Below are 10,291 nucleotides of genomic sequence, written 5' to 3'. Positions count from 1 at the left end.
TTTTCCTTTGAAAGCGGGTATTGTTTTTGAAACACAGGCCTATCGGTTATCAATTGTGCCCTGTAGGGCCGGACATCAATTAGCCCTACGTCATCCTTGTGTTCCGCCCACAATTGAGGATTGACGCCCGAAAGTTCCTGTGTCAGCACAGTTGCAGGCAAATCATCGACAAGAGCACTTCCTGTGTCTGTTGTGATGGAAAAAGCTGCAGGAAACATAAGTGTCAGAGAGTTAGCGTCAAAATCCAATTTCATACCAAGTTTATGCATTAAGTCTCTACCCAACAGGCAGAATGGTGAATTCGGTATAATTGCAAAGTCATGCATTTTAAACAAGGATGGTACATCCTTAGAAGTAACCGGTAAGGGTGGCGTCATTTCACATTTCACGGGAACGTTGTCAATCCCGACAGAGTTAATTTTCTTTCCCGTGATGAGGCCAGAGTACACGATTGACGATAAGGAAGAGAGAGAAGCTCCGCTGTCAATTAGAAAGACATATGGTTTATAATCAACATTTAATTCAATGAACGGCAAGACATTTGATTTATTTGGATAACTTATCGACATCAGTGAAAACTCAGACCCTTGACTCTGTGGGCAGCTTCATTGTTTCCTCCATTCAGTTGGATACTGTCTGTTCTGTGAGGAAGGGCGCAAGGAGGGGGCTTTTGGGCCGCAGCCATCAGAGCGCCGAAACATCTGGTTTCCATTAGTCTGCTGCTGTTCAACTCTCCTTCTGCAAAACTTGGCAATATGCCCAGGACGGCCACAGCAGAAGCAAGTGAGAGGCTTTTTAGAGTTATTGAACGGACGAGTCTGAGCCTTAACCTGCTCAGTATTTACTTGCAACATAACTGGAATTTTTCCTTTAGAGTCGAAAGCACCGGCACAGGAAAGTTCACGTAAACGCTTGCCAAGGTCATCAACTGACATCGTAAAATGTAAGATTATTTGTCGTAAGTCGAATTAATTGTGCAGTCTCGTTATGCATGTTGTTCAGAAACGTATTCACAAACAACAGACAATTGTCATCATCGATCGGAAGTGCTGATTCCTCAATCCATGCACTTTTAAATCTGTTAAAAAATGCCATTGGCGTCTCGCCAAGTCTCTGCTTTGTATTTGCGGCATGCGAGATATCTTGTTTAGCAGATAACAACTTTAGCAAAAACGCAGTTAATTGTTTGAAAAAAAGTTTAAGTTTACTTGGATTGGCCCATATCCAACCTTTATCCGCGTCGTCCTCCTCCTCATCGTCTCTAAATCTCAAGCCACGAAAAGATTTGGAGAGATCAATTGGTTCAGGGTCTGTTTTCAAAAGACGACGAGGCGGTGGTGTATCGTTAACAGGATCCAAAAGATCAACCGCTTCAATTAATTCTTCCTCCGTAATTTCAGCAGAAAGGGTTTTGGTTAATATAAAGCGATAATCACGCCCAGTCAGCTGGCTGTAAGCAGTCAAACGCTTCAAAACGGATACATAATGATGCAGGGTTTTGGACGGATCTGGCAGTTCTTTACAGATAGCCATTACTTCTGAGATATTTAGCGGATGAACTTTAAATCCATCTGAAGTTTCAACAAAAGGAAACGCAGTCGCTTGCTTTAAATCTGGATATAATCTATTTTTAGCGGGTGCTTCAGCGGGAGCTTGAATGCTCTCATATTTGGGAGGGAGGGGTTGCAGCGTCTGTGTCTCTTCCAGCAGAGACTTTTTTTCCTCGTGCAGAGAACTCTTTTCCGTTTCTGACTGAGGGACAGAGACGGCAGAGACTGCACTTTTCCCCACAGCCAATTCAGGGTATGGAAAACTATTATTTTCAGTATTCTTAACTCTTACTGGACCTTGATCCCAGTATTTTTTCATGCTTAGCCAAGTTTTAAAGGATTTCTCCATATAAGAAAAATCCCATTGCGGATCGCCCCATCCATTAAAAATCATATTTTTGGCACTTTGCATGTCCGCATCTTTAAATGAGCCCTCACGAGGGTATGCATCTAATTGTGTTGCCAGATTAGAAAGATAGGGCTCAGTATAGAAAGCCTGGTCGTTTCGATTCATAAAATCTTTTGGAGATTCATCAATTAACGGAGGAGATATTTTATTGCCCATTTTAAGCCACACAAAAATTTCTTCTCAATTCAGAGTAAATAAATTTCAAAACAGTCAGATAGAGAACAAAAGAATAATTCTGCAGTTACAATTGTTAGTACATTTGACCAAAGAAACAAAGAGATAAAAAGAATAGAAAAGGAAAAGATCAAAATAAACTATGTATTGTATCATTCACTCACAACCACAAAAAAAAGGAACGGAGCACTTTGAAATATCTCGCGACAATATTTCCTTCTTACAAAAGTAAGGTAAAACCAAAACGCAGAAAAAGTGATCAATTTTTTTCTCACGCTCTTCTTGTATTAATTAAAACACAAGGAACACCCAAAAAGCAACGATAAAAGAACACTGTCTTTTGTCGTTCTTCACGTCTCAATTAAAGCACGCCTTAATTAAACACGAGGTAAACCATGACGATAGAAAGACTGATCAGATCTTCCTTTCGTCCTTCCTGCTACTGCAAGGATAACCAATTATACCAAATATGGTACAAATCACAGCACGTATCAAAATTCATCTATCTCAGCAGATAGTAAGAAACTGTTCTTATTTAAAGAAGAAATGTTCTCACCATCTGGAATAGATCGGACGAGCTCCCATTTGTAAGATTATAAAGAAATCCAACACGAAGTGCCTTTTTCTTTCCGTCCTTTATTTAGGTAGTGAATGAATAAAACAAAGAGAAAGAAACCAGCGCCGGGAAGCTAAGGAAAATAGCTTAGCTCCCAGTATTCTAGACAAAGAATATATACTGAAAATGTATAGAGGGAGTATCATTATCTTAACCAATAAAATCATACATGACATCATAGGTATCATATATACTGTTGTATAACATAACTATAAATGGTAAATATCCGGTACATTTGCCTTCAGAGCCTTGCGGTCCTGAAGCTCTGAAAAGCTTTTCTCATATACAATACATGTAAAAGAACAAGACCCTAACTCCCTCGCAATCTGAGGGTCCTTCTTAATGTGAAACAGATGTGCCTTACATACATACAAAGGAATTTGCAAGCAAGGCTTTCTTACTGTACAGCACAGGGCCTTTTGTTCTCTGGACACAACTTATGCTCTGGACAAAACTGTTTTATGAATAAAGCTATTGCATGGACAAAGCTGAGATAAAGAAAATACATTTCTAACAGCGAATCTTTATTTAAAGAAGATAGAATTCTGCTTTTGCAACACACTACTGTATAAATGTTTGAAGTCGTTTGTGTCTTTGGTAATTTACTTCCAATCCATACTTTGAAGCACCACGATTTTAGGTCTGTTAAAATAGAGAATAAAAATAAATAAATAACTATATGCCTAACTGAGAAAAAACTGTAGGGGTAAAGAAAATATACAATTTTGTTTCTTGGTTTAGTGTAATACCAGTTTTTGTAAAGCAAGAGTTGTATTAATGTTTTTAAAAATAGTTTGAGACATATTTTAACTACTGTTGCATGATATGTTTAATGCATACACATTGTAATGGTCACTTGGAGGATTTACGGCAATTTGAGTTAGAATGACAACAGCTCATGTGTGTAGAGGGTGTGTCTGTGTGAGCTGTGCAGGAGAAGAGATAACGCTCTATCGACTTTTGTTCTCTTCCTATTATTTGCCTCTTTCACTTTGTGAACCGAGTTGGATGTTTATTTGTGTACTTTTATACGAATAAACCCCCACGCATGTTGACGAGTGACGGCGCGTACGCCTAGAGTTATTATGTTTAATCATTTACCACCATTTAAATATGTAGCTACCTCTGCACGTGTGTATTCTCCTGCGTTGGGGTGAGTGTTAGGTGGGCGGAGACTCGCTTCACAGACCAGTCTATTTCTCATTCGTGTTGTGCTTTCGGAGCGCAATGGTGCCTACGGAACCGTGTAGGCTAAGAGATATTTTAGCTAAAAACTAAACAAAACTTAATAGCAAATCGTATTGTTAAAAAGTTTTGCTTAAAAACTATTCACTTTATGTATTTTTTAACTGTTGTTGTTTGATATGTTGCTCACGTAATTTACCATTTTTCTGGTATCTTTAACCCTCTGGGGTCTGAGGTGTTTTCTGGGCCTTGGAGGTGTTCTGACATGCTCTGACATTTGTGCTTATTTCTGTTACTTGTGACATTTTCATGGCTAAAGTCTAATTACACTGTATTCAGCACAAACTCTGCTACAATAATATATCAGCAGCATGTGTGTAAAAGTATGTTGTTTTGAGATAATGACATTTATGCATGGTTTGTGAAAATACAAAAAAAATTCTCACTGAAATAAGGTCATGAAACCCATACTGATTATTTCTTCACAAGACTTTTGAAAATTGTATGACGTAGCCTAGAATATTTGCTCCAAAACTATGTGAAAATCACCCTGACTGCTCATTCAGATAAGACAATATATTGATTTAAAAAATTTACGACGTGTTTTGTGTGAAAAAGCTTTATGCGGTATACATAAATTATGCATTAATATGTAATCTTTTCACACCTGAGAAAGACAAAGACACTCCCTAATGGCCCTATTAGGAGCTATCAGGCCCTATCATTCTGAGCAAACTTGCACAAAGAATGAGGAGATTTAAAAAATAATGGCTTTTAGATTTTTTGGATTTATTTACAACACAACATAATCCAAAGATACAAAACAAATGACAAAAAAGCACTCATTGAAAACAATTATCCAAAGACAGAGACCTTTGTGCCATTCCTAAAAACATTGTACATACCTTTCATTTCCAAGGTGTTTGATTTTCACTTTACCAGGTTTATGTACAGAGACTCATGTGAATGTTGAAGTCAGCAGGAGTGGCATCTGGGCCCTGAAAGAAAAAAAAACAAAACAAAGTGAACATAATGATATCAAGAGAAACTATAGGCCTGCACGATTTTGGGAATAAATTTTAGATTTTTCTGGTTAAAATTGCTTTTTAAAATTCACAGAATACACACATACACACACACATAAATGTTTCCAACAATATATAATATAATGAACACCAGGTTTGTTGTGCCTTGTAGGCATAGGCTATGCGCATTGCTGCATAAAATAATAATAACAATAACCATATCAGCCTATAAATCTTCCAAAATATTTCAGTAACAACTAAGCTAGAGAAAAATATATTGATTATCATGTTACTTCAAATGTTTCCATTCGTTATGATTATATGAAATGAGATAATAGTAAAAACATGAAGCCGTTTGGTGCATTTTGCTTTTCAAACGCGATCGCGATCCAAATATGATACATTTAAACGCGATCGCGCTCAAATATAAAACATTATGGTTACCATATACATATCTACATTTGAGCAGATATCCACAAACACCGTAACAGTAAACACGGGTCTAAATATTATAATATTCAACATATATCTAGCAACGGTTCAACTGCAATGTGAAATTTATGCAACAATAACAAACTAATATGTAAGAATTTCTTACCTTACATCTTTCTTGTCTTCAAATCGCGTTCTTCTTCTGAGGTAATTCCAATGTAAGCTCACGGCGCGTCTTTCAAACTCGACGAAAAGCAGAGACTTGTTAAGTGTTTTGGTGTTTTGTTTCTGAGGTAACGAGCGCGTTCGCGTTCCATGTGGAGATTTGCATGTGAATATCTTTTGCGCGAGTGGGCTTGTTCAAATTAAAAAATAATTAGGAAGCGTTTGAGAAGCTGGACATCTTGTTGGTTTTATACAAATTACTTAAACAGAGAATATTTGTTTTCAGTTTGAATTCGATAATTTAAAAGTACACACTTAAATGTTTATAAAGGTATATGGTTCATAAATGTGTGACAAGTATTCGGTGAGTTTTGTTTCAGTTTATAGACGTGCTCAAGAAAAAAAAGTTCACTGCGACGGAGAGGCTGTTTATTTTCACACCCTGTTTATTTTCTTTATTTTACAAAAGCACAATGTTTTGATTTGATTGTAAGTGGACACCTACAAAAGTAAAAATATCACATATTCTTTTTTTATATTTTTTTTTTTCTGTATGACCATAAATGACGGAGTAATTTAAGTTTATAGTGCTACAATGTGAAGCAAATACGGCAAAACGCGCCGGCGCGTTTGCCGACCTCAGAGGGTTAAAAGTTGTTCGTGAAAGACATTCTATAACTTGTTTTAAATTATTTAACTTTGACTTTTTTGTTTTTAACAGGGTTTAAAATCTGTATGTGAAGGAAAACATTCTTACTTGTTTTACATTTTTCTGAGGCCTAACGTTTTAAATACTACGCCTTTGTATTTTAAAGGTCTGTATCATTTTAAAAGGTTGTATGTGAAAGTGTAACATGTCTGTGAAAAAAAAAGAAAAAAAAAACTGTTTGCCTACCGCTTACGTTTCACGGTTTTAAAGTTTAAAGCACATAGTTTTGGACAGATTCATTATTTTTTACTCCAAAACGCATTCTCAAACAATGATCGGATTTCTCCATTGGGATGAGGTGGATTATCTTATCGAAGAGTGAATAAATCAGCAAGTTAATGAATATTTGTTAACTTCACTAAAAGTCCAAAATTAACTAAAACATGAGTTTTTATTTTTTTAAACAACTATTATTTTTTATAAATGTTATTTAGTGTAATTATAAATAAATCTAGTGTTAGGTGGGCGGAGACTCGGGTTTACACATGATCTATACTCATTCATGTTTCTACCTACGATGAGTGATGTATCATATGGAACTTGTTTTAAATGATTGCACATTATTTTTTGTAGATGTTGTTTTGAACGATTTTCTAAATCTGAATGTGAAGGACCACATTCTAACTTTTTTCAGATAACGTCGTAAAATGTACGAATACTAAACCATTGCATTTTAACTTTATACATACATTGTTTTTAAAAAGTTTTAAATTAATGTGGAAAACAAAACTCTTCTTTAATTAAAAACAACTCACTGATCTGTTACCCAATACATAGCTGGTGTGGGAGGGGTCTTGGTGTGGGAGTGGTCTAGGGGTGGGAGTGGTCTAGGGCTGGGTACTGGGCAGACCTCTGAGACCCCATTCTAACTTTTGGGATGTAACCGTGTGGACGCTTTTCGTTGAACTCCTCACGAGGACTTTGTAACTTTTGGAATTAAAATCTCTACACCTTTGGTCTTGGATATATCTTTGATGTGGAATATACCTTTTGGATAAACATTTGGTCTTGGATATATCTTTGATGTGGAATATACCTTTCGGATATACATTTGGATATACATTTCATGTGGAATATACCTTAGGATATACCTTTGGAGATAATAAGAGTTCCCTTTCGAGGGAACTCGCGCTGCGTCGAGAATCGACACATTGGGGAACGCCTTCAGCGTGACGCGTCTGAAGCCTGTATGGAACTTGTCCAATCTTGATTGGTGTTACGTGATGACGTCACCCGTGACGTCGCATGTGACGGTGAAGCGGAAGCTATAAAAAGGACACCGGAACATAACAGCGCTAGCTTTCTGTTCTTCAGGAAGCGTTATATGTGAAACTGTGTGTCTTATTTGGTGTTGTATTGTTCGGTAAAGGTAAAATGGAGAAAGAGAAGCAGTTCAGACAGGGTGCGTCCCCTTGCCCGCGCTATTTGAGCGAGGGTGACACACACGCGCTCTGTGTTGTTTGTCTCGAGCGGAGCATGCACGGGCAGCGCTCGAGGGCACTGTCTGTGCAAACTGTGATCTAATGCCCCTAAGAACGCTCCGCTCCCGCCTCGGTCTGTTCGATGAATCAGGCCAGGCACGCGCTCCCCATGGATCAGGTCGCGCTTGCATTCATGGGGATCGCAAAAGGATCTGGCTGATAATGTTGAGACGGCCGCGGCCCTTTCCCAACATTCATCGGCCAGTTCCTGCGGTCCTGCTCGCGAGGTGGAAACCCGCCCAGCGGCTTCTTCCGCCCGCGAGGAGGTCCCGATGTTCGAATTGTCTGGCTCCGAGGGGTCAGATAGTTTGAACATCGAGGCAGGAGAAAGTGAAACACAAACACCATCATCACATTCTCCTGCCTTTGAGGAGTTGCTGGAGGTTGTAACCCAGGCTGTGGGTAAATTAAATATAGAATGGCCCCCAGATAAGCAGGAAGCGACGAAAAAAAGTATGCTTGATGAGCGCTTCCTGCAAGCCCGGCCACAACCTTCACGCCGTTCTCTCCCGTTTTTTCCCGATCTCCACACCGAGGTGTCGAGATCGTGGAATAAGCCCTTCTCTTCTCGTCTCTCCAGCCCCAATGTACATATATATTCCAGTATTGTGGGGTCGAAAGAGAAGGGCTATGGGACGATGCCCCGGGTTGAAGAGAATTTTGCATCTCATCTCTCGCCCGATGCTGCATCGTCCCTGAGAGCTCCGGCGCTTCCCTCCAAGCCCTGCCGTACCACTTCAGCGCTTGTTGGGAAGGCATATATGGCGGCAGGTCGGGCTGGTGCATGCCTGCACACTATGGGGCTTTTGCAGGCGTACCAGGCCGACCTCCTAAAAGAGGTGGACGAAGGCGGGGAGGTTTCATTCGATGAGATTCGAGAAATGCGTAGAGCGGTCGATTTGTCTCTCCGTACTACCAAAGAGACGGCCCGCGCCATTGGCCGCTCTATGGCAGCACTGGTAGCCATGGAGAGACACCTATGGTTAAATCTGTCAGGCATCGGGGAGAAGGACAGGGCTTTCCTCCTCGATGCCCCGATTTCGTCTTCTGGCCTTTTCGGCGGCGCAGTCAACACTGTCGTCGATCGGTTTCAGGAGACGAAACGACAATCGGCCGCTCTAAAGCATCTCATTCCCCGCCGTCGTTCCAAGTCTCATGGGTCTGCTGCCAGGGGGCAGTCCCAGGAGGCAGCCGCCAGCTCCTCACACCTGCAGCAGCAGAAGGAGAGTGTTGCTTCTCGTGCCCCCCCGAGGAAGGTCTGGGTCCGAGGGCAACACTCTCAGCCGAAGTCGTCTGAGCCTAGGACAGATCTGAGGACTGTCATTCAGGCGAGGAAGGCTTCGGCGAAGAGGTCCTGACGCGTTGCGCAGGCCTCTGAGGGTGGTCCCCCCCGTGATAGAGCAACAACATCAAGCTCCTTCACGGAGCCCTCAGGAAATCGATGTGTGCTCCCCGCCGCTACGTGCGCTTCGGGACACATCGGTTTTCAGCGAACGCAAATCGCAGTGTCCGCCCGAAAACGATGCGGCTCTGTCGTTTGCGTTCCCTCTCATGAGGCCTGCAACAGAATTATGTCGGTTAGTTCCTGCCAAACGAATGCTTCAGGCCACCGATATTTCAATTACAACACCCGAGGTCAGTCCCGAGAGACTGATCCCCCTAGTAGATTATCTAGACACCTGGAAGGGTCTTCTAAATATATCTCAGTGGGTCCTGCGCACAGTGGAAAAGGGGTACAGAATTCAGTTCGAGTATCGTCCACCAAGATTCAGTGGGGTGGTTCACACACTGGTCAGCCCAGAGCAGGGTCAGGTTATGGAGCAAGAGGTTCAGTCCCTCTTAGCAAAGGAGGCCATAGAGCAAGTTCCTCTTCAGGAAAGGGAAGCCGGGTTCTACAGTCGGTATTTTATAGTTCCCAAAAAGGATGGGGGGTTACGACCTATAATAGATCTAAGGGTATTGAACCGGTCTCTGAGGAGATACAGGTTCAAAATGTTGACTATACCTCTTATCGTGAGTCAGATCAGGTCCGAGGACTGGTTTGTCATGATAGATCTGAAAGATGCCTACTTCCATATTTCCATCCTTCCCCAACACAGGAAGTTCCTAAGATTCGCTTTCGGGGGAAAGGCGTATCAGTACAGAGTTCTTCCATTCAGCCTAGCACTGTCTCCTCGCACCTTCACGAAATGCATGGATGCGGCCCTTGCTCCTCTGAGACTTCAAGGCATTCGCATCCTCAATTATATCGATGACTGGCTCATTTTGGCACAGTCGGTAGAGATGGCGGTTCAACATCGAGATGTTGTTCTGAACCATCTAAGGTGCTTAGGGTTAAGACTCAATGCCAAGAAAAGTTCCTTAATTCCTCTACAGAGAACCACTTTCCTGGGGGTAGTGTGGGATTCTATCACGATGCGGGCACAGTTGTCTCCTGCTCGGGTAGATACTATCTTGAACACAGTAACGAGTCTCAAGCTAGGCCAGGCCATCACTGTCAAACACTTTCAGAGGGTGTTGGGCCTTATGGCAGCAGCGTCCAACG

Source organism: Scardinius erythrophthalmus (genome assembly GCF_964197995.2).
Source record: "Scardinius erythrophthalmus genome assembly, contig: HAP1_SCAFFOLD_62, whole genome shotgun sequence".
In the NCBI taxonomy this organism is placed as follows: Eukaryota; Metazoa; Chordata; class Actinopteri; order Cypriniformes; family Leuciscidae; genus Scardinius; species Scardinius erythrophthalmus.
The sequence above is the reverse complement of the archived record's forward strand: the minus strand, read 5'-3'. Positions refer to the sequence as shown.